This window comes from Onychostruthus taczanowskii, unplaced genomic scaffold (genome assembly GCF_017590055.1).
Source record: "Onychostruthus taczanowskii isolate IOZ18803 unplaced genomic scaffold, ASM1759005v1 scaffold22, whole genome shotgun sequence".
In the NCBI taxonomy this organism is placed as follows: domain Eukaryota; kingdom Metazoa; phylum Chordata; class Aves; order Passeriformes; family Passeridae; genus Onychostruthus; species Onychostruthus taczanowskii.
Window position 1 is genome coordinate 2,500,677 of NW_024499462.1, and position 24,025 is coordinate 2,524,701.

At 41.3% G+C, this 24,025-nt stretch overlaps 1 pseudogene; it reads left to right on the forward strand.

Moving 5' to 3' along the window:
- Window positions 1-22,592, forward strand: part of LOC121336184 — a 70,438-nt pseudogene extending 47,846 nt beyond the window's left edge.
- Window positions 22,593-24,025: the final 1,433 nt, after the last annotated feature.

Below are 24,025 nucleotides of genomic sequence, written 5' to 3' on the forward strand. Positions count from 1 at the left end.
ATGGGACATCCAACCCGGCAACACTTTTTAGGTGGCAAACACTGCTCCAGGAAGCCTCAAAGGTTCCTTTTTTCAGACATTCTCTCCCAGTCATCTCTGTAGATAACACCCAGCAACAGCTCTTGGCATCCTTGTATGCAAAGAATCTAAACATCCCATTTTCTTCCATTTCCTACACTTTTCAGAAGTGCACTGAAGCTGAAAAATATAATCAAGCTATCTTCTCTGGCTAATAACTTTTCTGGACCAGTGAGTCTACCCAATCCTGCTGACTTCTTTGTGTAAGAATTCACCTCAGGGCAGAGAAGCTGATGATTCCAGAGACTCTTGCTAGCAAAAAATCTACCCCCAAAAAGGAGAAAAAAAGTTATGCTTCTACAAGTCTTTCATATTACTTAATCTTTGTTCTGAGAAGCCAATGATGATATGAAAGAATTATTTAGTATTCCAAAAATCTGTCAAAACTAATTTTTAGCTGAAACTTCTTAACTTGCCTTTACTTTCAAATACTAATTTCCTCCAAATACTAAATGCCCTCACTAAAAAAATAAAACTCTTATGAAATATAAAAGTTTTTGAATATTTTACCAAGAAAGAGACATATATGTGTTCGTGTCTTTCTGTAACCTATGAGTAAATGAGTCCTTTTCTCCTAGGAAAGACTTGCATATTAACTTCTCCAGTGCAAGCATGAAATTATTCAAACAATTTGAGAAGAACCTGCATTGCCATAACCTTTTCAATTTTCTCCAGCCTTGATTATTGATGCACAGCCCCCAGCATCCTTTCCCTGCCTCTCAGAAACTCTGGGATAGTCAGCTCCCTGGCCTACAGCAAAAAGAACTCCCCAATACCCAAGCAGTTGCCTTTTCTTGCTACCTAAGCCTCTTCCTCCTGCCCTTCTCACACTTGATGAAATTAATCTCCTGCATCTCCTTTTACAGAAATGCCAGCAGTGTCCTCTCTAGAAAGGACTGTAGAGGCAGCTGTTCTTCTGTTCTTTCTTTTTTGGTACTTATTCTGTCCATGATCCCTTCTTGTCTGTATTTCCTAGTAGTGTCTATTAGATACCCAGCTCCTTCTGACCCAGCAACAATATATCCTATTGGTCTCCTCACACTAAAACCTAGAGCTCCAAAGATATCACCTTCCTAATTTTGGTGTTGTCATTAATCTGGACCATAACCCTCTAAAAAGGAAGTTTTACAAAAGAGAAATCAGCCATGAGGAAAAGTGAGAGGACAAATGTCAACACTTAAATGAGTATTAACATCACTGTGTGCTAATACAAGAAAGATCCCACACCCCAGAAAACAGAATCCATACCCTGAGGAGTCCTTAGGAGCCTTGCCAGATGTGAATCAGTAATTATCTTGCAGAATAACACTCAAACTGATTTTATTTAAAATATAACCAGAGCAACGGCAGATTGGTAAAAGAAGTGTATTACTTCTGCAAAAGATATTATGAAGTCCTCTGCCCCTTTTCTGGTGTGTGCTTTAGGGGAAAAAAAAAAAAAAAAAAACCACCAAACTATTGATTTTAAAAAGTGTGTGAAACATGGGAAACTTTGGAAATCATCACACTGAAACTTCTGAGAAGCTCAAGCTGTTTCACTTATTCAAGAACAGTCAGAGATTACTTGATTATGGTTTACAACAGGTTTGAAACACATTATGACAGATTCCATAGGAAAATAACTTCAGATTAGGTAGCTTTCCAGTCAAAAATAGCAGGAAAAGTTGAAACTGTGGGAACTGTGGGAGGCTGAAACTACCTGCAATCAGGATGAAATTTTCTTAATGAGGATTAAAAATAAACACTAGAAAAACCACCTTATGTAAGTGGTTTGATTCTTTGATTTTTAGAGGATTCAAGACAGGATTCAGTGTCCACATTATGAGACAGAGTTTTAATGCAGCAGCCACATGAAAATACCCGCCTTCCTTAAAATCATTATAGAGAGGACCCACGTTTATCCTACCTGGTGGCAGGGCAGCAGTAGCACACAAACCTCAGCTTTCCAGCCAGGCAGACACACACAGATGTTCAGGTATGGATTTGCCACCCAGCTGTTCCTTTTTGTCTGCAGGCTCCTGACGCCTGGGCTACATTCCCAAACTTTGTCTGTGCTAAAGGTGCCAAAGAGAACCTTGTTAGGAACTCCCCTCAGACAGGTGCTCAGTTCTGACAGTTTTCCTGGGAGGGGCAAGCAAATCCAAATGAGGCTGACAATATCACAAAATCACAGACAGTTTGGGTTGGAAGGGACCTTAAACCCATTCAGTTCCTCTGCTCTGCCATGGGCAGGGACACCTTCCATTATCCCAGGGTGCTCCAAGCCCCAAAATCCAACCTGGCCTTGGACATTTTCAGGGATGCCAGGGCAGCCACAGCTTCTCTGTGCATCCTGTGCCAGGGCCTCACCACCCTCACATTCCTTCCCAATATCCCATCCATCCCTGCCCTCTGGCACTGGAAGCCATTCCCTGTGTCCTGTCCCTCCATCCCTTGTCCCCAGTCCCTCTCCAGGTCTTCTGGAGCCCCTTTAGGCCCTGGCAGGGGCTCTGAGCTCTCCCTGGAGCCTTCTCCTCTCCAGGTGAACATTGCCAGTTCTTGGAGCAACTCCATGTCCTCCTCTGGACTCACTCCCACAGCTCCAGGTCCTGCTGTGCTGTGGCACCAGAGCTCGATGCAGCTCTGCAGGTGGAATCTCACCTGAGTGGAGTAGAGGGGCAGAATGCCCTCTCAACCTGCTACTCAGGTTCAGCTCAGGACCAGCTCAGGATACAGTTCTCTTTGTGGGCTGCAAGCATATCCATTCATCCTTCCCTATCCTGGACCAGTACTACATTCTCTTGTGCTTTGTATAAGCTGGTTTTGAAATTCTTGGTATTCTGATGTCTTTCTACTGCCCATTAACCTGTATCACTTTGGATTGTAATTTTTAAGTGCTACAGTTTGAGCAAATGGTTTGATTTTCATCTTGCTGCTGTAAGGGGTGAGAAAACATCAGCAATTTCTCTGGGCAGACTTTGCTAAGTCCAGGAAATGCTGTGACATGCTGCAGACTAATAGTTCTTCAGACAATAAAGAGGATATTATACCTGGTCTGCTAAGCTACATGTATTCCTGTGTCCAGGGGAGTCCTGAATTTCCAACAGCCTCTCCCAGTCCAGCACACTGACCCCAGGGCTCAGAGACTGCTCCTTCTTTCTCCCAGTCTGCTCCAGTGCTGGCAGGATGTGAAGCATTGCTCATGGGCAGGACCTCTGCTTGCACAGTCCCCTGAAGAAACGTTCTCGTTCTCCAGGCACTTTCCCAATTCAGATGAATGAATGATCTCACTGTCCTGGAGAAATGCTATGCCTTCTGGTACCTTGCAAACTTTCTCATTAGGCTTGTTACCCAGAATTTTACTGGAACTCAGCATATGTCCTGCCTGCAATATTTTTGACCAGAACTGGTATTTCAAATAGTTGCTGTCTTTAACATGCCACCTGCACTGTCTTCAGGGTCACACAGCACTTTATCTTCTTCCTTAGTAGATAGATGTAATTTACATAAGGAATTTATGTAAGGTCTATATAAGCAGACTCAAATTCATATTTATACTCTTTGGAGTACTTTTGCTACTAATATTTCACCTAACAGAAATTCAATTTTCTGCAAGGAAACCAAATCCAAGGTTACCCTAACAGTTAAACATGGTTTAAGCTACTTATTGGAGCTCAACTTTCACACAGGGTAAATACACCCATTGAAACAAAACTGTGCCAATCCACTGCATCGGAACATCTGCCCATTTATCCAAATAAATGCTAGAGATATATTTCCAATGTGTCTAAAACAGTGAGAGGAGTAAACTAAGGATTAGATGCTGCTACAAAACCTGACAATGAGTTGCCCTCCACGATCCCTCATTAAAACTCCTGGAGAGCAAACCCCTGGCTTTGAGTTTCAAGAAACCTTGGAGAGAAAATTAGCTCCCCAAGTCAGCCAGAGAAGGATAATTTTTATTCTTAGGGTATAATAGGAGATATAATATCATTCTTAGTGTTGTAGAAAGATAAAGGAATAAATATATATTGATAATTATAGGAGCAATAGGAATGTGTGAAAGATCTCAAGGACAGTCTTTGGCTCAGGGGTTTTACCTGACACAGATCAGTCCCAAACTACTTTTCTCTGGCTATAGGAGCAAAGACCTGGATGTTCTTCTGAGTTAAAGCATTTTTGTATGTGTGAGGGTGAGGGGTTATGTATAAAGCTGATAGTTCAGCTTTATTTCAGTTTCAAATACAATTCATCAACTTAGTATTTTTCCACTTTGCCCTTATCTACTGATGACACCTCTAGAAGACCAGATTAGATTCTGGCTACACATTCAGTACCACAAAATCCATAACATCCTTTAGAATTTCCTACAGTTACTTAACCACTGAACATACTGATTCTGAACACAAAAGTTCCCATCCAGTTCGGATTTGCCACAGCAAAAAACTCCTTATCTCAGCTGATAAAATGCACTGAATAAGATGGCTGAACACATACAAACTTCTTCCAAAAAATATCCCTGCAAATCTTTTTTTAGAGATTTTTTTTTTTTTTGCAAAAGAAAAAAATAGGAGATATATCACTGACACCTCTGAAAGAAGAATGTCCAAAAAAGTGAAACAACCTTGCTAACAAAATTTCAAGCAGAAATAATTCTTAACTGTAGGGCTGAACTATTACCATAAGGTGAATGTTAAAAGACCTGTGGAGGTCAAATGCATAATCAGAAGTGCCTGCAGAAGGCAAAAATTTAAGTTAGTATTCTAGAGAAAACTGTAGAGAAATATGAAAAACCACTGCTCTAAGCTGTAGAATCTTCAGCAAGGATGCACCAGGGTTTGAGCTTTGCTTCCACTGGGGGAAAAGGCTGAGGGATGATGCTTTGCCTAAGTTTGTAATCCAGTTATAGCATATAGAGGGAAAGTGGGCTTCAGGGATTGCTTCCTCCCAGAAGCACTTAAATGAGGAGCAGGTAAATACAATGTCAGAACTTGTAGCTGTAACAGGCAGAAAGCTCCTGAAAATGACAGAAATGAGGAGCTGGATGCCAGTTGCCAGTTTTAGTTTGAAATTATATCAGCTGTTGAAGTGTCTGGAGCCAAATGTTTAAACAAAAGGTCAGGCAGAAGGGGCTGGGTTCTGAGGATGCCCCGCCACAGCTTGGCTGTGCTCAGCACACAAACATGGGCTCTCTGCCAAGCCAAGGGGGACACCTGAAAAGGTGAAGCGCAAGCCCTGGGCCTTGCCTGGGGGCCAGTCTGCACACAGCCAGAGCTGCTCTGACACCCTGAGCAGCCCTGCACGGAAGAAAGGAGGCTGATGTGCCCTGCACACTGTGAGGCCCAGCATTTCTTGTGATATTCAAAAGCAAAAGGCAGAACTTTATTCCCAGTACATCATGAAAGGGGCCAAGTCAGGCCTCCAGGGATGTGTCTGAACTCTGCCTGTCCATGGCAGGAGAGTCCCCAAAGACCCTCAGCAGCCACAGCTGCAAGCACAAGGCAGAAAAGACAGACAGAGTGGTGCTCTGTCAACAGCAGCCCTGAAAAAGGACAGGTAAAGACTTCCCCAAAATCTGGCACTACAGGGAGTGCTCTGCTCCAGGGCACCCAGAAAAGCTTCAGTGGTGCTTGGAATGAGAGGTGGGTCAATGCCTCAGGCTGCTCCTGGCCAGCAGAACAACACTCCTACTACAGTACAGCTGTGCCAGGAAACCCTGAGCCACAGAAACGCCATAAAGGTTGTTTACATATATCTGCAAAGCATCACTGTGCCCGATGGATGAACTTATCTCTCTGCCCTTTCACCTACCCTGAAGATAAGCTGCTGAATAACTTACTTTTGTGGAAACAATACATAGCCCAGTAGGAAGAAAACCTTGATAATCAAGAGTATTCTTAGTGACATAAAACTTCTGTAAAGGACCCTTAGAAGCTACAAGCAAATTTGTTGTCTAAAAGAAAATACCATGTAGGTGTAGATGGAAGCAATTGGTGGATATACCAGGTTTTGAAAATATCAGTTTTATAAAACTGATGAGGTAGCACAGCACTATGCTGTGTGCTTAACTTCCCCTGTTCCATGACCTCTCCTCTAATCTCATGGCAAACAGCTCAAAGGAGTTGACTTTCCTAATACTCTACTTGTTCTCCCTTGATTCCTAATCCAAAAATTTTAGCAGCCAAACAAGTTTAAACAATTGAATTTACAATGATGAACTTGCTTCACTTCTTAGGAAAATTTGTTGTGATAAAATTTTACTCCTGGTTAAGGTCACAGCAACACTGTTTGTGTTAGGAGTTGTCAGACACTATTTTCATGTATTACACCATGTTACTACACCATAAGCTCAAAAGTTTTGTATATGATCAGATATTTCTCCTTTTTTTCCCCCCAGCACAAATTATCAGAAATTTTCAGATCTTTAAGTAACAGAAGCATTCAGCAAGTGTAAAGTTGTCTGGGAACTGAGAGTTCAGTGCAACATAATGTGGGTAATAATTGGCTTTATGGAGGTGGAAAAACAAGCTTATTGTTAAGGGATTTTAATGTTGGCACATACTTGGCATGCAAATAGAAATTAATGCACGTTGTTAATTTGTCTGCTTCACCAATTGCTCCATGTTATTAAATCTTTCCCATTAAACAGACTCTGGCAGGCTTCTGAAAGTACTTCCATCCAAGGAAACTGTTATTAGATGGGTATTCTTGAGAAGGTTCCAGCAACATCTCAGCAACATTAGCAGTTCCAGAATATTTATGAGCACGTAAAACTCAGTGTTGGACACAGCTCCAGCTGCAATTAACATCCTCAGAACAGAAATTAAAATTGCAAAAGGTACCACTGCATTGCTCAAGTGAAACAAGAACATATACAGGTACTGCTGAAAAATCCCTTTTTCCTTCAAACGCTCCTCTCCACGGAAGAACTACAGTGACCAGGAGGTAGGGTGACTTTATAGTCATAAAATATCATCATAGTTCAGAGTCATGGTCCTGCACATCACAGACGTTATGTCAAATGGAGATTCTGGAATGTCATGCCAGCACTGCTGGGAAGGGTTTTCCAGGTCCTCACTGCAAAATGGGGCTTCCCAGAGAACATGGACTCTGGATCATGGTGGAGTGTTTGGACAATTGGTCATTTCTTAGTCACTATTCTTTCTCTCATATAGTAATGATTAGGTGCATTACCTCACTTACTTTTGCTTGTTGCTAAAGCCAAGCATGTCGTTTTTTTCAATGTATCATTTTGGTTTTGAGTTGCCTTTATATTCATAGCAAAATGAGACCATTCTTCCCACTGGTGTCTGTGTTCTCTACATCACTCCCATCAATTGGCAGAACAGCAGGCTGTTTGTGCTTTGCTTGATGGCGGCTTTTCCGCCCCTCTTCCCTTGATTTGAAAGGTCACCTCAGACACACTGTGTCCCAACTTTTTTCCTGTTCTCCTTAGGTTTGTTTTTGTTACTATTTTTTAAAACAACATTATTTGGCCACAAGCCCCAAGTTCCTTGACTAGACACCTGGTAATCCTTTCCATACATATTTTAATATGAGTCCACAAAATTACTACAGATGTTAAGATTCTAAAAGTCAAATAAATGAGTTCTCAGTATCTGATGAGAAGGGCTAGTGTGGTTATTGCCTTTGCTCAGCACTGCAGCTGATTTATTTATTCAGACTGTGAGATGTTTTGTGAAATTACCTTTATCTTTGTGTTATCATGCAAACCTTTTCATTTGTATACAAAGCATCTCCAAAACATTTTTCATTAGTTCCTCACAGCCCATTATTTCCTGCATGATTAATGACAGTTACATACATATGGTGTTTTTCCCAAAACAGACGTGCTTTACTTCACTGTCTTACTATCAAAAGACTATTGGCTTTAAAGCAGCTCTTTAATGCAATCACACAAAGGTGATATTCAGTATGCTTTCACATAATTCTTAAGTGTTATGAATCTGAGGAAGGGCTATATAGGCTATACTAAGCCATTTTTCACAGGAAATGAAAAAAAAAAAACAGAAAAGAAAATACAAGGAAAAAAGGCAAAAGCTGTGATAGACAGTAAGTGACAGAAGCAGTTTCTTTCTAGGCTACATTCTGTCCATTTGTTGTCTTATACATGTCAAAGAACTAGTGGAAGGAGAAGCAGTTTTGCCCAATCACCAAAAGTACTTCTCCAAAATTAATGCCCTATTTAAGGAAAAAATAATTAATATTCAGATTTTATGTATTGCTAGCTCCAGGTATGAATCAAGGACCATGTTTCAAGACCACACCACCTCTCAGGCAAATCTTCTGTCAGTAAGGTCCAGAGAAGTCCCTGGAATGACACTGCTCTGAAGGAAAGGAAAAGTAAAACTTATCTACACCTCTCAAGCTGTTTCTTCCTGACCCAGACAGCTAAGGCAAGATGACAGATGTAAATCCACCACGGTCTTGCTGCTACAGTACCAATTTCAATGTATAGCTCTGTACTAGCAGAGTTTGCAAGTGTTCTAGTGTCCCAGGACGAGGGAAGAGATGAGAATCTTGACTCCATGTTTCAGAAGGCTGATATATTATATTATATTAAGATGATATACTAAAACTATACTAAAAAGAATAGAGAGAAAAAATCCATCAGAAGGATGGAAAGGAATGATAACAAAAGCTCATGACTCTCAGAGAGTCCAAGCCAGCTGATTGTGATTGGCTATTAATTAGAAACAACCAACATGCACCAACGGAAGATGCACCTGTTGCATTCCACGGCAGCAGATAATTATTGCTTTTCTTTTCCTCTGAGGCTTCTGAGCTTCTCAAGAGAAAAAATCCTGGCAAAGGGATTTTTCAGAAAATATCATGGTGACAAAATATTATTTTACTTTTCAGTAAAAGTAAAGGCCAAATTTGATGACACATTTGCATAGCATCTTTCATGCAAGGAATACATACAACATATGAGAAAGGAATGCAATCCAAAACTCCATTTCCCTATAATTCAGTAAATTAAGAAAAGCCCTGAGACCTGCAATAAATGAAATACAATCCATGCTTTTCTTTCCATGCTTTTTTCCCCTTCTCATTTATTTACCTGTAAGAATTCTGTATGTCAGGACCAGAGCTTGTCATAGGAGAGAATTTCTATGCTATGAAAAAAACCTGCCATTTCCAGATTTGCTTTGGCATACTTTTGCCATTTTTACAGAGCACTAAGTTTAAACCAGTAGAACAATCAGCAAGAAATGCTTTGTTTTTTAGTAAGGATGCTTTCCTTTACTTCTCTGGGAACAAGTCACTCTCTCAGAGGATAAGAGTTATAATTAATATTTCACAATTTTATATAGAAGCCAAAAGAAAATGAGAGCAGTGGGTCAGGGTGTGCAGTGGTGAGGGAGTGAAGGCTGCTTTCTTTTTGAGTACTGGGGACTCACCAGGATTTTCAGCCGTTTTCCTTTTACATGATTTGCCTTTAGTTTCCTGGGGCAGGTTTGTAAAGGACACAGCTAATTAGGACCATCAGAGACTTCCCGAAATTGCCTCTTGGCTTCAGTCAATGAGGAGCTATTATTTATAGGATTTTCTGTTCTTTTTCAGCCACCAAGAACATTGCTCTAATTTCACTTCTCATCTACAACAAAGCTGCTGGGACTGAGTTTCAGGATGAGAAATAAAAGGAAATAAGTTACAAATATCATGCTTATTGACAAGCATGAAAAAAAAGAAAAAAAAAAGTAACAGCAAGATTTAGAACTCCGTATTTTATACATAAAATACCTATTAAATATTTTCTTGCTGAGTTTTTTGGGGGTTTTTTTGGGGTGGTTTTGTGGGGTTTTTTGTTTTGTTTTTTGTTTTTTTGGGTTTGGGGTTTGTTTGGTTTTTTTTTTGGGGTTTTTTTTTTTTTGGTTTTTTTTTTTTGTTTTTTTTTTTTTTTTTTGCTGCAGGACAAAAAAAAAAAAAAGACATTTTAAACAGATGGTATAACATATAACATAAATACAATAAACAGCCCAAGGGACCACAGCAGATTTACAGGTGAATGGTAAGATTTTCAGAGGTAAAATTAAGCCTTCACCTGCAGCAACCAGAAGAAAAACACCTATCTTTTTATTTTGGAAGTTGAGTGAGTTCTGCACTAAGTCCTTGATCTGTCCCACAGGATAAGAAACCCCCAGCCTTGACCAAGCTATTACTCCAATGTGGAAAAAAGTGGGCTGGAACCAGAGGGCAGAGCTGGCACCTCCCTGGCTGGAGGAGGACTGGCACACAAGGGAGCTCTGGGGGAGGGCACTGGTTTGTGCTGAGGCTTTGGAAAGAGTCAGGTGTAATCACAAGGCAGCCCAAGGAACAAAGGCATGAAGAAAACACATAATGAGAGTGAGCTGAATAACCCAGCCCTGTGCTAACACCTGCCTTCTGCCCTGCCAATCTGACAGAAAAGCAACATCAACATTGACATTCACCTGCTTATTTTATCATGTTCTTTCAGGAATTCCCTCTTGCTCTGGTTGTAGGAGTTATTAGAGTCCATGATGTGCAAAATTCTCCAGCCTGGTCTAAAACTGTCCTCTGGCACCCCTTCTTACTGTTGGAATTTGCAGTGGTTTTGGTTTTTTAGCTCAAGCTAAAAAGAGTCTGCCATATTCCATTCACTTTGCCTTCCACGTGCAGACACAGAGCCCCAGACAGCTGGGGGCCCTTTGGGAGAGACCTCCTCTGACAGGAAAAGCTCAAGGCAGAGCACTGAATTTCTTCTTAAAAACACAAAACAAGAGAGAAACAGATTCATTTCCTCTAGGTAATGTCAGGCTGCAGAATTTCTTTGACTGTATTTACAACACATGAATGTAAATAACCATGTTCAACACTGTTTTCACTTTGCAAGAGGTGAGCTAAATAAGACCACAGAAGCCTTAATTTGGGCACTAAAATTCAATTTTCAGTACATCTCTTTTACTATATTTTCACCATTTCAGGGGATTATCTGCCTCCCCTTTGGGCCTCTGGCAAGTTTTGAGATGTCAATGTGGAAGCAGCACATCATCAATCTCCCCCTAGGGCAGAGACCCACTCCAACCTTTATGCTGACAAGGAAGATGTTTAGAAATTTATGGTTTTATGTACTAAAAATTGGTTCATTCCTAGGAGATAAGGCTTAGTTATTTGGTGGCATAATGTAACTCTAGATTTGGCATTACCTACAGAAACTGTAAGTTAGAAAAGACACAAATATTTCAGACTTATGGGTGAGGAAAAAGAAAAACAAACTGAAGTCAGCCAAAAATGCTGGCAAAGGAGGAAATAATTCATGAACTAATTGCAAAGCCATGTGCCTACAATGTCTGATGCCAGACTACCACAGGGAATTCATTTAGCTAAGTCTGACAAAGAGAATGTTTACATGGCAAACATTTACCATGTTCTATCCATGTGATATTTACCAATATAAAAATTAATTACAAGTTGTCAAATTATCCTACATTTTCAGCAGTAAATCCTTCCTAAACAGTTAATGGCTCAAAGTAAAATAGTGCACATGTTCAATCAGAGATGTTTCTGGGACTGACTTCCTACTGGATTATTATTCCTCTTCTTCATCTGTGCTTCCATTCCACTGGCAGCATTCTCCTAGTGCACAATGCTATTAAAAATAATGGTTTAGAGCATCAATAATATATTAAAGATGGCCTCCTCAACATGGCTGTGGTGACAGCATGATAAAATCCATCATTCTTTGAACATTTGCAGACATACTTCTTACAGTTAATGATGTGGCACAACTCCATCATCAAGAAATGAGGGAAACAGAAGTTGAAAGCAAAGAGAAAAGCAAAGAGGAAGCAAAAAGAAAAGCTTTAAACTGAATCCAGGAAAAGTGCAAAGGATTCTAAAGTGTAGGGGCTGCCTAACTCCATACCCAAGCAGGGGGCAGGCTGCTTAACAGGAGATCCAGGTTTGTCATGGTAGACACCCTAACAAGAAGTTTGGCCTCAATATTCACTTTAAAATCTATTTGGTAGCTTAACAGTATCTAAGGACCTGCATTATGGAGAGCACAGGACTTATCTCTCTAAGCTCCACCATCCTAAAATGAACCAGTAAGACTCAGTCATGTACTTTGTCTTCCTAAATTGTCAGTGGACAGGCACAGGAGCATCCAGAAAGACACATTGTATTTCTGAGTCCTATGAAGGTAGAATTACTGACTGGAATATTATACTCTCTGGTACAAAGAGATTTCTCAGCATCACCAGAGAATCATGAATGTGTTATTTCATGACTAATAAACACCCATTTCCCATCTATGCACACTAATTGAAAATTTTAATTGGCATTTCAAAGCCTACAGTTCCTTCACATTGTGAGTGGAACTACAGTTGCATATATGGGCATTTTCCTAGATCTGCTCATTAAGTAATGATTGCACAGAGTAAATGCTTATTCCTATTAATCTACATGACATTTTTTCACCTTTTTCTCTGGTAATATTTAATGTTATTTTTATTAAGTCAATTGACAGAATATGGGTTTCTCTTCACTCTGCTGTCCTTAAACTCCTCTGTACTCCAGCTCCCCCTCCCAAAGGCAGATCTGAGGAGGAGCCTGGAACAGTGCCCCTCCCAAAAGGCAGCTCTTCCAGGGAGCACTCTGTGTGTGTCCCCTCCTGGAGCACTGTGTGTGTGAGTGTCCCCTCCTGTAACACTGGCCTCATCAGCCACACAACAAAAGCAGTGGACTCCCAGACATGCAGCAAGGAAGGAATTGGACTATGGAAATTGGCAATGGGCATCACCCACACCAAAAGGAAAAGCCCTTTTCCTGCTAACAGCCAGGACTGAAACAAATCAAAGGACTAGCCTAATTCAACACCTATTCCCACAGAATCCTGCAAGTAATGTAATTTCTGGTTTAATTCCTTTTCTACTCTGATTCCGGAGTTTCCATTCAAGTAACAATAAAGAAAACTTTTAAGATCTATTTCTTTTCAACAGATAACAAAACTTGTTCTTCATGAACTTCTACAATCTGATAGCCATCAGGTGCCTCCAATTTTGGCATCACAGCAGCAAGGAATTCCATCTTAAAAAGCAACTGAATTCCCTCTACTTAGAAAATTCAAATTACGAAACCCCGACCTTTAGGTCATCTAAAATTGCAAATTATTTTTGATTTTTTTTCACAAAAGCAGCTTCATGCAAATATATACTAGGTGGAGATAGTAGCAATCAATGATACAGCCGGATTAAAAAACTTGAAAGACCTTTTAAAAATTACTGAACATGTTAATGATTCGTGTCAGCGTATCTGAAATGTTTTTTGTCCGGGTCTGGTATTGTTGGAGATTTGACTGGCACTAGATTCATACATATGCAAGAATGAGGAAATCTCAAATATTCCTACAGTGAAAACATTAGTGGAATAAGAACTGTGGCTAAACAGTCCTTTACTGGTATAAAAAGGAAATGTAAGCCTGGTCCAGTTACAATCCTCAGGTAAAACAGAGATTTCACTCTTCCAAAGAGATGATCTCTTTTTTTTCAAGCTGTAGCTGTGTTACGAATTCCTTACACCTTGCACATGACTATTTTTAGGGTTTCATGTCAGCATTCCATTCATAGATCTCAATGTTCCAAAGCAACAGAGACTGCATTGCATAGATTTAGCTTTGCACCACAGTAAGGATCTGATAGCACTGTTTAGTCACATTTACTTGAACTAATTTAACTTGGGTTTCCAGGGTTGTGTTTAAGCACCAGAAATTATCTTGAACAGACTGTGTGATGAGGATTAGCACTGCAGCACTTCAGAGAGCATTTCCTTTGGAAGAAGACATAGGCAAGAGAGAAATACTGTTCTAAAACTTTAAAAAATAATAAGCATGGTACCAGAGTTTACAATGTGCTATCTTTCTTAGCTTTAAGGAAAGAGAGATGAGATTGTTCTTTAGTTCTTCCATTTGTAAGAGCAGACCTGTGAGCTGTGTGGTTTTATCCAAGCACCTGATATTCAGCTGTATGCGACTTACAGTGATAAAAAGAGCCATTAGCTTCAAATACAGTTTGTTCTTCCTGAGAGTTTCAGCTGAAAACTCCTACAATACAAGAGATAACTGCATGATGATGACTTGGTAGCTCCAATATATATTGTTATAGTAGAATATCAAAGAATAAGTTAAAATCCAAGAGTGTATTCAGACCCATCTTAACTTCAAGATAGATCTCACAACATTTTGTCAGCATAAGGGCACAGAGAAGAGGTAGCTCAGCCACTTTTTCCAGACAAATAACACAATTGTCTTTTCTCTTTTTGTCGTCTGTAACAGCAGAAGTTGTGCTATAAAGCAGAAAAATACAACCCTACCTCTGGTCTCCTGGAAAAGCTGAAACTGCTGAGCCAGCCCGTGCCCAGCCATCGTGGTGGAGCTCCCCAGGGACACTCCATACATGTGTGCTCAGCAAATCCCAGCGCACAGGCTGCTGCCACCTCCAGAAAACATAAAGCAAGGCCATATCCTCATGCTCTAAGTTCACACACTAGTTTTACTAGATAAGCACATAAGGAACAATAAAAAACTTGCCAAGAGAAAAATTCTGGAAGAACAGTCAATAAAACAAATAGCAAAACTAGTTTGCAAACATGACTGGCTTGAATGACTACCAAAAAAAATATTATAGGAACTACTTGTATAAAACAACTAAGTTGGCATGCACGTGGATCACTGTTTAAAAATGTGGACATTGATTTTGGCTGTGGATATTTTTATGCAAATGTTAGTAAAACATTCTAGAACTTACAGCATGCTGTGTAGCCACAAGGTCCTTTCCCTCCAATAATATCCTTACCTGTAACATTCACTGGGATCTCCTAAAGAGCCAGAATACAAACAGATACATTTCCTGAAGTAAACCTCATTACATCTGTACTGCTGAAGTTTCACAGAGATCAGTCACAAAAGAGCTGCCAAGCAGAAGAGTGCCTGGCTGCCCAGGTTCTAACTGAATTATTTTCAAAATACCTCACTCTTTGAAGGGCTGCAAATTGTACTCAAATTCTCACAGGAAGAGGATTTCTTTGAAAGATTCCTGTTGTTCTGGAGAACCAGAATTAGGGAAGAACTCTCTTTCTGGTTTTTTTGGGTTTTTTTCCTCTCAGGATAGTATGAGATTGTGAATAATAACAGGAGGAAGTGAAAAATAAATGTGATATTCCAAATTTTCAAAGTCAGGTTTGATTTTCATTTTCTCTATGGATTTACACAGCAATTTACATGAGTCAAATTTCATTTAACTTACTAACAGGGTTATAGTATATAGTATATCACAAGGTATTCCCTTGCAATATCAAGTTACAAATTAGTCCTTCCATTATTTCCATGTCTTATTTATAACTGTGTATTCAAAGCATCTGTGGTGTCCTACATCAAAACAGAGCCAAAATTGCATCTGACACAACCCAGCAGTTTGTGAAGGAAAGGCAGAATCTAATACCCAAGATCCCAAGGTGATGGGCAGAATCAGTGTTGTAGCTTTAATGCCTCATTTAAAAGTATTTCATCTTCTAAATTTTGCTACTTTGCAAAGAAACCAATTCAGTTTACATTCTGCTTTAAAATAATTATTTAATCACTTATTAACAACTTCCAAATGTCTACTGACTTGCTAAGAAATTTGTCATAGTCTCCATAATAATCTACTCACAATATTTTGTCTTTCCTCGAGATCCACATCTACTCCCATCTTATTGCTGTTTCCCCGGGCTGTCAATTTGTTCAGTCACATGTTCTTCCATAACACTTTTCCTTTAGTCCTTTCCCTATCCAGAAACATGCTGCAAGGAAGAAGCAGAAAGCTGTAGGAAAAGCAAATTACATTATTAACCTGTTAAAACAATGCATCTTCAGACAGCTGAAGAACAAGCACAATAAAATAAACAGCTATGATATAAATTTGCTGGGAGCCCTTACATTTTCTGAGCACTGCAGGCATGGAGCCACCACAAATGAAGATTAATCCTATGATTTTTGGGATCACCTGAGCCTCCAGTCTGTTCCTGCTGTTTTTCTCTCCAGTTGGCTGGAAGAGCACCTTGGGTGAAAACCTCTGTTTATCTCCACAGGAAAAATGGAGAGCTTGAGAACAGAAAAAATACTTGGTAAGGACAAAGTCAGAAAAAAGGAACGAAGGTGATGATTGTGTGCTCTTCAGGCCACATTGCCACAGGTCCTGTGCCAGGTGGGCTCCATCTCAAGTGTCCCCCTCTCAAGGCAATTGAACACATACACAAGGACAGAAACCATGCCTGCATTTAGGGCCCCAAGCAATCACCACACATTTTTTAGTGAGCAGAAATAAAAATATCTGCAACTACCACTGGCAGTGACTTTCAGCTTGGCCTGGCCTGATCCTGTACCCTTGGAGAGGAGCTGCAGTAGCTTGACACTGTCTGCTGGCACTGCCCTGTGCACTGATAGGGGTTTTTTTCAACAGGTAGAATTCTAAGTGAATATTGAGAGGAGAGGGAAAAAATGCTCAAGTTTTTTTAGAAGCTTGGAAAGCTCCAAGACTCTGAATAATTTTGAGAGGAATAAAAACTTGTCCTTCAGGGCTATTTTTATTAAATCTAAGGGGAAAATACAGTACAAGTACCTGGGGATAAGAAAAATGTTGGTTCAGTACTACAAGATACACAGAACTCACCCCATCTTACATCAGGCAAAGGAATTTTAAGTAGGAGGTAATGAAAATGATTCCCAGCTCATCATAGTCTGACCAAGCTTAAGAATGCCTTTTTGTTTCAGGAATGTCATAGTCATCGGATGTCATGATTCTTCTACAACTGTAGCTCTTTTTCCACACTTGCTGCCAGCCTGAATGCTTCCCCAGTCCCCGGGTTGTTAGGTCATTTCTGTTAGTGCAGGCTTCTCATTTACAAGGCCAATGCTACACCTGGGTACATTAAATATGCCAATCAAACAGAAAAACTGCCTGGAAAATGTCAGTGAGTTTTAAAGGGATTCCTTCCCTTTGCTTGAACAGCATTTTCTGATAAACCTTTTCCACAAGAACACACAGAGCTGTGCATCATCACAATAATTATACCAGAAGGAGTGCACATTGTGAACACAGGAACTGGACGCTCTCTGGAACAATACAGAAAAGCAGATTTTTTTTTTCCCCCACACATAAAGAAAACATTTCTGACAAAATTATATTAAAAGAAAATTGTTGTGGGGCTTTCACATCAGGGAGGACTAGAGTGCTGAAAGACAGCAATTGGTAATTGGGGGAGTTGAAAGCAGGATGTTTATTTGTCACATTTTTTCTTCCCAAATGATCAGAGGTTTTCAAAAAGCTGGTTTTGAAAATCTCTGTACAGATAGCTGCTTAACCATTAAAAACACACCTATTCCCTATTTCGTATGGACAGAGCTTCTCTGACATCCCACAGGGCCCTTCCACCTCAGGCTCTTTCCAAAACCACTGCTTTCTTGCTGGCAGGCACTTTTACCCCACATTCAAGTGGCTCCGTTATTCTGGACTTTCTACTCAAAACTTGTCTTTCAATCTGAAAGAGCCAATGAACCCAACCTTATTCTTCTATTGGTAATCTGCTGCTGATGGGAACTTGCTGTGAACCACTCCTTTCCCCCTGGGCCATTTGTCTTCACTTCCTCAAAGTGAAATTAACTGATAAGCAATTTCAGAATTAGGTCACTGTGAAATCTCTCTAAGTTATCATAATGCAGGTCTAAATTCCAGTTGGGTTTTCTCCTTAGCTATCCAAACAGGCAATTTCAGACACACAAGGAAAAGATTTACCTCTGATCCACAAGGAGAAAGTCAGTGGGGGCTCTCTGTTTCCACACTGCATGATTGCTTAAATCCAATGCGAAGTTGTTTTCATGGGAAACAAAATGATTTAGTGTTTCAAAAGCCAAGAACTTGCCTGGAGAGTATTTGCAGCCATTTGTCTCTTCCTCCTTCCATTTGTGTTACCATATGATCCTCACTCATTTGCCTTCCTGGGCAGTCTTCCATGCGCAGCATTCAGAACCTTAAGCATTATAAAATCTTGAAAAGCATTTCAGAAATTTGTACATCTCTAAATATTTCAATCTAAATTACAGGTAAGATCCACAGCGAAAGCCCTCTTTCCTCACCTGGAGGTTGCGCTTGGCTCGGATGGACGTGCTGCAATCACACAGCTGCTCCTCAGGGTTTGAAATGTTTCAATTTCCATCCCTTGAACAGAGAGGTATAGCCACCCATATAGTTCAAAACTGTTTCGCTATTGAGCCATATTGTCTGGTTTGCTCCTTCTCTCCAAATTTTCATTTCTCCACTACTTGCAGAGCTTCTGTGCCCTTGTAAACTGGCATTTAGATTACAGTAATGAAGGATCAGTTCAATAAAATATTTTAGACAGCATTAAGAATTAGGTAATATTTTTTTCCCAAAAAATCAGAAACCATCACTTCCTCAAAGTGCAATTTTATATATTTTAAAAATATTTTCTCTGTAAGAGGAACCAAGAACTTGGCTGTGCTGCTGAGCCTTTTGTTATTACTTTATAACAGGTTGTTTGGATTTCCAAGCACCTTTTTAGTTTGTTAATAGCTGTTTGGGCATAGGGCTTTATTGATTTATAAAGTCACAGCCATTTTTTCTGACTGTGATGTTTACAACAGCAAGGTGGAAAACAATGCTGGCTTTGCAAGAACAGCACAAGTTTAGAGCAGCTGAGGTAAGATATTATTCTCTGGGAAGGAACAAGGGAAAAGAAGGAAACCTGTTTCAGGGAATAACAACTGCACAGGTTAGGGAACACATGAGGATGCTTCTGTCAATATTTATCTCTCAGATCAATAAAACTTGATGTTCATTTCAGTGAAATCAATATCTGCTGAATTTAAGTGTTGCTGTTCCTTGGCTCCTTCTACTTCTCCCTGTTTCCAAGATCTTTTCTCAGTGCTTAAGATTTCAAACTTGATCATCCAACCTGATCTTTGCATTTCCAGAATTTTCATCATGGGCTCAAAACAAAAAAACCAATAAAACAAAAAAATATGTAAAAACAACAACAATAAACCACAACTAAACTAAACTAAAAGTTATTCCCTTCACTGAGCATTTGACACAAGTAGATTTTTTTTTCCCTAAATCTCAATCTTTATCTAAGCCAGGGGAAAATTAAGGGGGCCTGAGAAAGAGGTTGTACAGCCAAAAGTAGGGGCAGGAGGATTAGCAAAGATGTTGGCATCCTTGCTAGTATCTCACAGGTGCTGAAAAAAAGGTGTTTTATCTGCTAATGTTCTTCCTAATACCTGGCTTCTTGCGTGGAGACTGTCCTTGCCCTGATTGATTTTATAAGCTGGCAGAGTATTGTCAGAGGTATCAGCACACAGACTCAGTCCTAAAGATCCTGATCTCCACCAGAGCTATTAACAGTCCAGCATTGAGCACTGGAAACTCTGGCTGCTTTTTCAGGTCATGATTTCTGCACTGCACTGCAAGGAAATTTCAGCTGAATCCTTCAAGGACTCTGCAGCAGCACAGCACTTGGCAAGCAAAAAAGCTATAGCTATAGCTAGTAAAAGTGTACCAAGCCAAACCCAACTCTCCAAGGAGGACACGTCCCTCCAGACCCCCTACTGCAAGGAGTGTCTGAGCCTCTCAGTAGTACCAGGGGATGGTGCAAAAGATGCCTATGTGGGGTGGGAACAGGTTAATTGTTACTATATTTTATGAAAAATCCTCTGCTAGGATTTTTCTCCTCCTGCGAAGCTGAGAGCCTCAGGAAAGAAATGTAAACAATAACTATATGTTGTTGTGGAATGCAACAGGTGCATCTGTGATTGGTGCATGTTGGTTATTTCTAATTAAGAGCCAATCACAGATGCAGCTGCATCGGACTCTGAGAGTCACAAGATTTTGTTCTTCTTATTCTATTCCTGTTCTTTCAAGCCTTCTGATGATCTTTTCTCTCTGTTCTTTTAGTATCATTTTAATGTAGTGTTTTAATATATAAGATAATAAATCAACCTTCTGAAATAGAGTCAAGCCTCGTGTCTCCACACATGGGGTGTCCATCACAACAGTTAATGATCTCCTCTGTCTGGTGGCTGAGCTTAAGGAGGAAGAAGAGAGACTAAGGAGTATTAGAGAAGGTGAAATAGACTGGTGGAGTTTCACCCTTCCATCCCTGAGAGAAGCCCACCAGGCATCAGAGGACTCCCATGCCTCCTGCCATCAGGCTGAAGGAGGAAACCTGGTTGATGAAGGGGAGTGGAAACGGAAAGTGGAAATTACCTCAGGGAGGTAATAAAAATTCCTCCCAGCCCACATCACTCACCCAGGTGCCACTTCAGGATAGGTGTGAGGCCCTGGATCTAGAGGGTCAGCCAGATGACACAGAAGAACATCATCTGCCCTGTGAGCCTCCCAATTACACTTCATCTGTCAGACTGATCACCACTTCTGACATTAAAAAGAAAAGAGGAGTAGTCATAGTGGGTGACTCCCTTCTGAGGGGAACAGAGGGCCCCATATGTCAACCAGACCCATCCCACAGGGAGGTCTGCTGCCTCCCTGAGACCCGGGCATGGGATGTCACCAGGAGACTCCCTGGGCTGATTCGGCCCTCTGATTATCACCCACTGCTGATTCTCCAGGCTGGCAGTGATGAGACTGAGAAGAAGAGCACCAGGGCAGGGCAGTTCAAAGGCACTTCAGGACTTTGGGTCGAGGAGCACAGGTGGTGTTCTGCTCAGTCCCTTCAGTGACAGAGAAAAATTATGAAAAGGAGAGGCCACATTACCAACAAGTGGCTTAAAGGCTGGTGTCATTGGCAGAATTTTGGGCTCTTTGATCACAGGGCAACTTTCATGGCACCTGGCCTGCTGGACCCAGATGGGTTCCATCTCTCTGTTAAGGGCAAAAGGATTCTAGCCCATGAATTGGCAGGAGTCATTGAAAGGGCTTTAAACTATGTTCAAAGAGGGAAGGGGATGCAGCTGGGCCCCTCAGAAACAAGCACAAGGATGGTAAGCCAAAGTCAGGGGTAAAGTCAGCAGCTCAGACTGTCCCTGTGTGCCAAAAGATGAGTCAATGAGGAAAATGAGCAGGCTGGATGGGCAAGGAGCTCTTGAAGGAACTAAGGAGGAAAAAAAAAAGAGGGTGTGTCACCCTTGGAAGGAGGTTAGGTATCTCAGGAAATGTTTAAGGGGGTTATTAAGGCATGTAAAGAAAAAATAGGCAAAAGTCTAGTTAGAACTCAAACTAGCAACTTCTGTGAAGGAAAATAAAAAACCTTTTTATAAATACATAATGGCAAAAGGAAGGGTAAGGACAACCTCCATCCTCTATTAGATGCAGGAGAGAATTTAGTAACTAAAGATAAGGAAAAGGCAGAGGTACTGAACACCTTCTTTGCCTCAGCTTTCAACTGAAAGACAGGTTGTCCTCAGGAAAACAATCCTCCTGAGCTTGTAGATGGTGTCAAGGAGCAGAATGGTTCCCCTGTTATCCAGGAGGAAGCAGTCAGAGAACTGCTGAGCCACTTAGATGCTCATGAATCCAAGAGACCAGAGGGGATCCATCCCAGGGTGATAAGGGAGCTGGCAGATGAGCTTGCAAAGCCACTCTCTATCATTTACCAGCAGTCCTGGCTCACCGGTGAGGTTCCAGATGACTGGAAGCTGGCCAATGAGACACCCATCCACAAAAAGGATGGGGAAGGAGGATTTGGGAAACTACAGGCCAGTCAGTCTGACCGCGGTACCAGGCAAGGTTATGGAGCACATCATCTTGAGTGCAATCACATGGCACCTACAGGATGGCCAGGGTATCAGACCCAGCCAGCAGGGGTTTAGGAGGGACAGGGCATGTTTGACCGACCTGGTCTCCTTTCATGACCAGGTGACCCTCTTGGTGGATGTAGGAAAGGCTGTGGATGTGTCTGTTTCCCACAGCTCACTCCTGGAAAAGCTGCAGCCCAGGGCTGGGACAGGAGCACTCTGTGCTGGGCTCAGACCTGGCTGGGTGGCCAGGCCAGAGAGTGCTGGTGAGTGGTGCTGCATCCAGCTGGGGCCAGGCTCCAGGGGTGTCCCTCAGCACTCTGTGCTGGGGCCAGCTCTGTTCAATGTTTTTATTGACAACATTGATGAGGGTACTGACTCCTCCACCAGTAAATTTGCAGATAACACCAAGCTGGGAGCATGTGTCAATCTGATGGAGGGTAGGAGGGCTCTGCAAAGGGACCTGGACAGACTGGATAAATGGGCTGAGTCCAACAACATGACAAGTTTGACAAGTCCAAGTGCCACATCCTGCCTTTGGCCACAACAACTCCCTCCAGCACTACAGGCTGGGGACAGAGTGGCTGGACAGTTCCCAGGTATAAAGGGACCTGTGGGTGCTGGTCAACATCTGACTGAACATGAGCCAGCAGTGTGCCCTGGTGGCCAAGAAGGCCAAGGGCTCCTGGCCTGGATCAGGAATGGCGTGGCCAGCAGGAGCAGGGAGCTCATTCTGCCCCTGTAGCTGGCACTGGTGAGGCCACACCTGGAACGCTGTGTCCAGCTCTGGCCCCTCAGTTTGGGAAGGACGTTGAGACGCTGGAGCGCGTCCAGAGGAGGCAACGGGGCTGGAGAGGGGCTGGGAACACAAACCCTGAGAGGAACCACTGAGGGAGCTGGGGGGGCTCGGCCTGGGGAAAAGGAGACTCAGGGGTGACCTTATCACTCTACAACTTCCTGAAAGGTGGTTGTAGTCAAGTGTAGTCTCTTCTCCCAGGCAAAAACTCCCAGAACCAGAGGACACAGTCTTAAGCTGCGCCAGAGGAAGTTTAGGTTAGACATCAGGAGAAAATTCTTCACAGAAAGAGTGACCGAACACTTGAATTTTCTGCTCAGGGAGGTGGCAGATTCACCGAATCTGGACCCGGCACCCAGTGCCATGGTTTACTTGATGAGGAGGTCATAGGTTGGACTCAATGATCTTAAAGGTCTTTTCCAACCTAGTTCATTCTGTGATTCTGTAAATTTGAGCATCAATTACCTGCACTTGATAAACAAATTCATTACTTTTCCTCCCCTCCACAGCTGGACTTGGGGGTTTTGCTAACCCCTCACACCAGAAAGCTCATTTCATCCTTTAATCTTCATCTCTTCTTTTCCTTTGCACAAAATTGCAGGAACCTATTTTCAGGTTTGCTAAACCCAAGGATGCTTTGGCTGCCAAGCTACATCAAGAGGAAAGAAAGAAAGTGCTTTCATTTGGTCTTATCACAGAACTGATAATAACATCATTGCACATGCAAAGAACTCCAGGCTTGTTTATCTGCAACAACAGAATGACACATGCGAATATACATATGAAAGGCCCAAATATCTCAAGCTCTGATAGTTCAGTCAAGAATATTATATCCCCAAAATGCAAACAGAATTATTTATTCACATCAACTGTACTAATGCCTCTTGGTAATTTTTTGTTTTCCTATAACAAGCCTTGCCAGTTCACTCTTTGGTTTTTGGGGAAATAATCTGAGAAGGAAAGACTTGCTTTCTAAATAATTTTCAGCCTTGATAATGAAAAGCTTCATACCACCTAGAATTATTTACTATTTATTGTGTTCTGGATCTTCTACACAATTAAATTTTAAATATAATTCAAACCCTAAAATCATCATATCCACTGCCAAAATAAAAGTTAGAATTAACTTGTGTGGTATCCAAATCATGGTTCAAAAGACTGGTTCCCTCCATGGTATCTCAGAAATGCACTGTCTTGTAACCAAAGGTTTGGTTTGCTTCGTTTTTAAGTTCCTGATTTCATCCACATTTCCTGCCCTGCCCGTTTTTATTTCCATTTCCATTTGGCAATACCTCCCCCTCATAGTAAGCTATGTGTGTGCTACCTAAGTTTTTATAGCATTCTGCTAACAGATTATAATTTAGAACTTCACCCTATAGCAG